Source organism: Ascaphus truei, chromosome 2 (assembly GCF_040206685.1).
Source record: "Ascaphus truei isolate aAscTru1 chromosome 2, aAscTru1.hap1, whole genome shotgun sequence".
In the NCBI taxonomy this organism is placed as follows: domain Eukaryota; kingdom Metazoa; phylum Chordata; class Amphibia; order Anura; family Ascaphidae; genus Ascaphus; species Ascaphus truei.
Genome location: NC_134484.1, coordinates 101,755,871 through 101,764,882, shown reverse-complemented (window position 1 = coordinate 101,764,882; position 9,012 = coordinate 101,755,871).

Below are 9,012 nucleotides of genomic sequence, written 5' to 3'. Positions count from 1 at the left end.
AGAGAATATATAAGTATTTTACTGTGTATTTTTGTCATATTGGATGTAGCATTGGGCTTCTCTGTCGTTTCATGGGAATATGCCCACATAAGATGCTATTTTATAAATAGCATTGATAAATATACTTTAAAAAAAAACAGAAACACACCATCAGTTCATGTATTGAGTAGCACCCAGGGTCCCTGTGTGCTAGTTGGGAAATCAGTTATGGATTCTATGATGAGAAAGCCTGTGTTAATGGCTAATAATGCTTGCCATAGTACGCTGAGGCAAAATTGATTAGGTGCCCAGTTGAAATATACTGTGAACTCAGTAAACCAAGTATAAATAAATTGTGGGTTGTGATGACGTTGTCACTAATATGTCATTAGCATGACTGAGACGCAGGTCTCAGTCTGATACAGGCAATTAATCCTCTGACACGGTATACAACTATTTAGCAAGTTAATCAAGATGTGGGCCCACATAGGTAACCCTAGCTATAGCCAAGCTCAGATTCTACCATTACGGAGATACGCTTTCACAATATCACGATAACAGGCTTTGGTAGCACTGTAGTTTGATGTTTTTCACTGAATATTAATCCTCACGGGCAGCAAATGTAGACAGCTAATTGAAATGTGGAACCTTCAATGGTAGCCACTAGCCTTAAGCCCGTAATATAGTGGGCGGGCACGGCACTTATAATTGGTTGTGGTTAGCCAGCCATTGTATGCTAGGGCCGCGCACGCGCACGGCAGTGAGCATGGAGCCGGGCGATAGGGGAGAAGACACCGAAAAGTAAGAATTTGCGCTGCTACCGCTCAGTGTCTGCAATGAGTGTATGTATAAAGTTGCACAATATTAATCATTTCTTCTCACAGCATGTTTTTGTTTTAATTTTTAATACACACACATATAAATACATACATACATGCACACAGCTTCCCCAGTGACACTGACACACACACACTGACACACACACACACACAGTACCCTTCCAAGCCTGTCGCTCACAGCAGCACAGACTGTACACACAAAGTGTGCGTCACGTGCACGTGCGTTCGCACAGACACACACGCCCACTATACTACGCACCTTAGACTAACATAGGCTCTAGTCTGATGCAGCAACCATTTGTCACAAGGTATTTTTGACACTACTGCCATACTGTACATAGCTCTTGCAGACAGATAGCTGTGACGTGGAACTCTCTGTGGCAGCCATCAGTTTCAACTATCACAGGTTCCTATCGGCTGCAAAAGCAATATATCTCACATATGCAATATATCTCAATGGCTGGCTATATATATATATATATATATATATATATATATATATATATACTGTATATATATATACAGTATATATACAGTATATATACAGTATATATATATATATATATATATATATATATATATAAAAATTATATATATATATATATATACAGTATATATATATATTTTATATATATACAGTATATATATATATATATATATTTTACTGAGTTCATAGTATTTCAACTGGGCACCTAATCAATTTTACCTCAGTGTACTCTGGCAAGCATTATTAGCCATTAACACACAGGCTTCCTTACCGTAGAATCCATAACTGATTTCCCTACTAACACCAGGGTGTGGGGGGGGGGGGGGGTTGCGTATATTTATCAATATAATAGCGTCTTATGTGGGCATGTTCCCATGAACCTACAATAGGTTTACTGACATTCTCTATACGCTATATAGGTTTTAACACTGTTTTCTATGTGATACCATTAAAATGTATTTATTTTATTTCTAGTCGATGTTAAGTGCATCAATGAGCGATTCTCTCCTTCCCGTGTCCCAAATATCCATTCCCTGATGGCCCCCATCAATACGTCAATTATACAGAGCTGCGCAGGGACCATTTTCTTGTTTGCTGTTTAAGAAGAATCCCATAAACAGAAGATGAAGTTACATCTCCTCCTCATTTTAATGTCTGATGTCTCATAAAGTCCAATTTTTTAATTTTATTTACATACCAGCACTTGAAGAGGAAGATAATACACAAGTCTGTCCTGGATGTTTGGCGCTCCAACTAATATAAGAATATCACTTTCAGTGCTTGGAGACCTTCTATAACCAGTTAATTCACAGGAGACATTTAGAAAAATAGAAACTACAAGATTATAATGTTTTTCTTAGTTGAGGTAGTTAACCTAAAGCGTTCATGTAAACTAAAGAAAAAAGTGCTTACAGCGCTAATGCTTGAATTATTATAGTAAATATTAATACTAAAGTGATTACAAAAAATAAACCTCTAAATTTAAAGGCCCAGGCTGCTTAGAAATATGACCGATGCACGTCAACATGAAACATATAAACACAAAATAACTGGCGCCTAGATTACCACACAACACCTAGAGTGGTCACAGATCAATGGTCAGACCAGTCCTTAGTGTCCAATCAGAAACAGATGGTTCTTGATAGATGTCTCATGACATGTGGAAATAATGAAAGAAAAAAATCATAGTGCAACACTGGTAAAAAAAAATAAATAAACTAAAATGGAACATAACAAATTACATCAACACACTCACATAACAGAGAATGACTGTAAAAAACGGTACTATTTAATACTAAAAACCTATACACAGACAAATCATTTGTCTAAATGGATATATGTAACATGAACTGTGGAGATCCCATCCAGTGTTGTAAAATTGGAATCCTACTCACGACAGAGCAGTCAACAAACAGCGTGGATAACAACTTTGTCTCTCACTCTGTGCTGTCTCCCAATCTGGAGGCTCCACAATGTGCTCTCAGGGCTCAGATGCCGCCGTCACAACAGCCTGTTACTCCGCTTGCAGACCCGCTGGTTACGTCGCATCCAGGTGACATCACTCGCATGCGCACTGGCACTGAGGGTCCCGATTTCCAACTGCAGTTGCGGCGTGTAGCCAAACCACCTCCCCAAGCAATACTGATAGGGGGAAAGGCTGCAGGAGATCGGTACCACTGCTCTCAATGTCCACAAAGTTTTCAATAGTCACAAAACCACCCTACGCGTTTCGTGATGCAAGTCACTTCGTCAGGGGCATCATGTATCATGTAAAGCGTTCATGTACAAATAATAAAACAGTGCAATTACTACATGTACTTGGTGACCTTAACATAACACATGGAACTGGATTTGAATTTATGGAAAGGTGATGATTATTAGTTTACAATTCCCACACTCATTGAAAAAGTGTCACAGTAGGCGTGAAACGCGTGGGAGGAGGAGTTTTGTCCTATCCTTGTCCGCTTTTATGTAGCGGAATAAATGGATTACAACTTCTAAAACAACTGGTGAGTTTCCAACATTTTTTCACTTGGAGCGCCAGTCATATCGATCTTTCTTTTCTGCTAAGATTCCCTCCCAGCTGATCTGCTATTGTCAAGGTACACAATATGTTTACGTTTGTAAATCAGAGAGTTTTCCTCCATGAAAAGTAAAGCGAGAAGGAGGAAATTGGGCCAGAGGACATGAAAAAAAACTTTTTTTGTACTTGAAGTTAGGACTTCTGATTTGGGATTACCAACAAACCCCTTAGACTTAGTCCAAAAACGGCCCGATCAGCTGCTTTGGCACACACTATAGAATCATCCCTCAAGTCTAATTAGTTAGATTGTTCCATTTCTTTTGTTAGGTATTCTTTAGTCGCAGATCTTTAAGATATTGACTTAATTTTCAAGAAACAATATAATGTTTGGAATCTGTATTGACTTGGTCCATTGTATAATTTTAAAGAAACGAAAGTAGAAACTCTAAGCATAAAATTGAACCCCTGGCACTTGTGTTGCGACGCATTACTGTCTGACCTGTCAGTCACCACTGCGACCGGCAACAGCAAGCCAAAATCATACTTCACTAGTGCGACATGAAAGCAGGATCGGGCACGCTGTGACCGGCCGAAGTAGTGACTGACAAGTGAAGTTACCGCTGTACAGTTTAGTGAGTAGTGCAGGGGGAGCATAGAGGCTGGATCTACCAGCTCCTCCCCACAGGACTCTGCACTCAGTGATGTCAGGGGGTGGGGGGCGGTGAGTGTCAGTGTGTCAGGTCTGTGATGTGTGTAATGTGTCAGAGTCAGTGTGTTCACTGACGCTACCACTCACACACACTCGCTGACACTAATAAACACTTACTGTGTAAGAGTTAGTGTGTCACAAATGCAAACTGATACTCCCTGAAATACATGGCTGCCAACATGGAGCAAGAATATCCCCACTCTTCCCCTCCGGATCCTATGTTTAAGAACATGTGTCCACACCCTGCTCTACAATACAAGGCACCTTAAAAAGCTGCGATTCTGTAGATTGTTCAGTCAGTCAATATTAATAATACTTGTTTGTCTTAATGTAGAATACATCAAATTTAATGGCAAAATGGATAATGGTGGCAAAGTAACATGAAAACAAAATACCACACGTGGCCCAGTCATATAATTTAATACTGTGCAAGCAATGTCTTGTATATAATGTATACCCTGTTCATTTATGTAACTGTATTTGTAACCATGTATTATTTGTCTTAACTCTATGCTCAGGACATACTTGAAAACAAGAGGTAACTCTCAATGTATTACTTCCTGGTAAAACATTTTATAAATAAACAAATAAATAAATAATAAATCTAGCCCAAAATGACTTTAAGCAGGCAACCCCTTATGCCCATCTTATGAGTGATAGAAGTAAGGTGGTGACTCATGGCCTTTGTAAGCCTATCAGGGATAGGTATAGACCATGAGCCTGCCCCTTATTGAGTCTCCTAGCAGGGTGTGACCAAGTTAGAGAGAGTCCTGCTTGAGCTCTTGATGAGAGAGGAAGCAGAGAGCTGTGAGTCTCTCCTATTGTAGGATGAGCGTGCTCACCCCCAGCCTTTGGTTGGGGGAACATCAGATTCAGCCACCGAGGCCTGTAAGATCAGGGCCTTCACCATCCAAAGGTCTGGGACCTCTGAGACCATGCACCGCTGTGATGAAGAACTGCGGTGACTGCCAGCCTGAATAAAGATCCTGTTCTAATATCCCTCAGTCTGAGTATCAGTCCTTGGGCTGAGTGGGGAAAGAGTGCAATAGTGGGGGCTGACCTTCGAACATCCTGGAGCCTACTGCTGCTGGAGGCGCTAAGCACCATGAGAAGAACCTAAGCCTGTCCTGATCTCCACAATACCGCAGATCAGCTCAGCTGTACTGACCCTAACGGGAATCGCACCACACACTAGGAAGCATAGGCGGTGTAATTTCCCACTGCGGGGGGGAAGGTATGGGGGGGGAGAGGAGAACAGTGCTACATAAATAAAGATACAGTACATAGATACTGTACGTAACGCTAGGGTTATACATTTTTAATGGCTCACTATTGCAACATCTGGTGCTGCTTTTCACATCAGGTTGACAATAGTTTTACAGGAAGGAGATTTTAGCAAAAATCCTCCCACAATATAATAAGGTATTGAAGAAAAACAATTATATTGATGACTTAGACCTGTTCTAGTTCTTTCCTAAATTGAAGGGCAAATGCAGATTGCAACAGTTTATTCGCACCTGGAAAATGTAATAATCTAGCCTTAATGTTGTGAATCATACCTATATTAGGAAACATGATATCTGCAATAACCATCGAAAAGCACATTAATGCTGCTGTAATAGTGATGGAAATTTGACTTCACACCTACTCCACAAGTGAATGTCGTCACAACAATTAGATAGTATCTAAGCTAATGTACAGTACTTTGCCGAAAAGATTTCCAAGCATTTGTAGTATTACATACCTATGCAGTAATATATTGGGCGCTTACTTAACCCCTGTGCTCTTGTTAGAGCTCTTGTTTTTTTATCCACCTGATCTCTGGAGGGAACTATTGTATAACAGGCTCTTAAGACACAGTACATTGTGTGTGTGTGTGTGTGTGTGTGTGTGTGTGTGTGTGTGTGTGTGTGTGTGTGTGTGTGTGTGTGTGTGTGTGTGTGTGTGTGTGTGTGTGTGTGTGTGTGTGTACATCAAATGTTTGAAATGTGTTCACCAAAGTTCATACATTTGATGCAGATTGATATCCAGAGATGTTCTCTTTTTTTTTTTTAAAGTATAAACAATTGAATGTGCATAGAAACGCTGTAACAGAATGATAAGTGGTGTATTAGGCAAAACCATGGCACAATATGAGAACAAAGATAATATCAGTGAGTTATATTTCCATACTGTGCAAGACAATGCTTTACTTTTCAGGTCTCATGACTCAAAGGGGTAATAAAGGAGGTGACTAACAAAATAAACCATATCAAGGAACAATAAACAGCACAATCTTTATAGCACGAGAACGCAATACCACATCACCAACTAAAAGTCAAAAACATAAGATCATATTAAGAGTTGCTATACCCCAAGGAGGTTATGGATGTCCCAGATTTTATTATCACGGTGCATGTTTCCATATACAGAATCGTGAGTGCTTTTCAGGGCAGCCAGCACAGTTCTGCTAGAAAAATCTATACATTTCTCCAATTTAGTAGTCACACTTTGTCTAGAACAGTGGTGATCAACTCCAGTCCTCAAGCCCCCCACCCCAAACAGGTCAGGTTTTCATGACATCCCAGCTTCAGCACAGGTGGCTCAATCAGAGGCTCAGTTGAAGGATGAACCTCTGATTGAATCACCTGTGCTGAAGCAGCGACTGAGCTACCTGTGCTGTTTTGGGGGGTTTGAGGACTGGAGTTGAGCACCCCTAGTCTAGGACAATGTCCCATCTGTCCATGGAAATGTAATGTAGAAATTGTCTGTTTCAGTAAATCCATTGTGGAAGGATGGGCATCACTCTACCTGTTATCTATCAACTATTGTTATCTATTAAAACCTAATCACTAAAATATCTAGAGAGCCATGGGGACATGAACCCTAAAATCGGTGGTTTGTAATTAGTTAATGTTCCTAAGCAAGTCAATTCTGTTATGAATTGGGTGACTTTAAGTCAGAACATTAGCACCTTTCCACAGCCCCCTAGACAGTGTATAAAGTCAGCTCTGAAATAGTTGCACTCAGATGGGCGGATTAGTGTTAAAAAGGCAGATATCAGTAAAGATCCGAGTGGATATGTTGGAATCCATCATCGGATCTGATTGGATTTTTAAAAATTGGAACTCCGCTTTAAATACCTGAAGTATAGGGGTACAAGGGAAGGGAGGAGGAGCTCAACTTAGTGGTGTCTCAAGTTGTGTATATATACTCCCTCAAACCTCCCTCCAAATAATTTAGGGAGAGATGCCTGTGCTCAAAAAGCAGCACACCTGAGGAACCCTGGGAGATATGCAAAGTATATTTAAATGTGTCACATCCCACACTACCTGAAAGGCGGTCCATAACAACTATATCGAGATGACAAGCCTAAAACACCTAGTGACTGGAATGGTGTACTCGTGTCAGACCGATCAGGAAGAGAACCCACAACCTCTACTACGTTGGTCACAAACTCTAGCAGTGTGAGCTAAACCAGCTGCTGGGTTGCAACACTGTAACTGTATGTAACACCCTTTCCCTCCCTTACCAGAGATCTGCATGTTAAGTGTACTCTGGTGCTGTGTAGCTCATCTGCTGTAGGCCAGGAAGCCTGAGTCTCCACGGTGGTAGTGGGAATAGCAACGGGACATATTGGTATTTCCTCGGTGCAGCGCCTCCATCCTGTACGGTAGCTGACGGAGGCATGTAGTATCCTCTGCAGGAACCCCCTTTATCAGTAATGTCACAGAAGTGGAATGGTTCACCTTTTATTTGGCGGTCCCGATTCTATCTATTGCAAGAGAGGTACAGGTAAACCCCGTTATAGCGCGGTCCACGGGGTCGTGCTAATTTAAAAAAAAATGGCAGCCGCGCGCCTGTTTGGGAGGGAGGGAGTGAGGAGGGAAGGAAGGAAGAGGCCTGCACAACATGCGGCCCGTCTGGCCTCTCTGTGGGGCCCGCGATGACTCTGGCCGGGCGCCAGTTAATTAAATAAATTTTAAAAAAAAGTTTAAAAAACGGCGGCGATTCATCCCTCCTCCCTCCCTCCCAGCCCCCTCCCTCTCCCTCCCAGCCCCCTTTCTCTCCCTCCCAGCTCCCTCCCTCCCCCCTCCCTCCCAGCCCCCGGCCACCGTGTGTGTTTTTTTCTTCCGGAGAGGTCAGAGCATGAGGGGGCGGGGCTTAGGCTTAGTACCGGGGAGAGAGGATGTCCTAAGGTAGGGTGTGTGTGTGTGTGTGTGTGTGTGTGTGTGTGTGTGTGTGTGTGTGTGTGTGTGTGTGTGTGTGTGTGTGTGTGTGTGTGTGTGTGTGTGTGTGTGTGTGTGTGTGAAAAATGGGCTGGTGGGGGTGTGCGTGAAAAACGGGCTGGTGGGGTGTGGGCTGCTGACATGTGAGGGTGGGTGGGCTGCAGACATGTGAGGGGGGGTGGGCTGCTGACATGTGAGGGGGGGTGGGCTGCTGATATGTGAGGGGGGGGTGGTCTGCTGACATGTGAGGGGGGGTGGTCTGCTGACATGTGAGGGGGGGTGGTCTGCTGACATGTGAGGGGGGTGGGCTGCTGACATGTGAGGGGGGGGTGGGCTGCTGACATGTGAAGGGGGGTGGGCTGCTGACATGTGAGGGGGGGATGGGCTGCTGACATGTGAGGGGGGTGGGCTGCTGACATGTGAGGGGGTGGGCTGCTGACATGTGAGGGGGGAGGGCTGCTGACATGTGAGGGGGGGTGGGCTGCTGACATGTGAGGGGGGGGGGGCTGCTGACATGTGAGGGGGGGTGGGCTGCTGACATGTGAGGGGGAGGGTGGGCTGCTGACATGTGAGGGGGGGTGGGCTGCTGACATATGAGGGGGGTGGGCTGCTGACATGTGAGGGGAGGGGTGGGCTGCTGACATGTGAGTGTATTGTGAGAGTGTGCTGTGAGCAGTGTGCAGTGAGAGTGCTGTGAGCAGTGTGCAGTGAGAGTGTGTGCAGTGAGAGTGTGTGCAGTGAGAGTGTGTGCAGTGAGTGTATGTGCA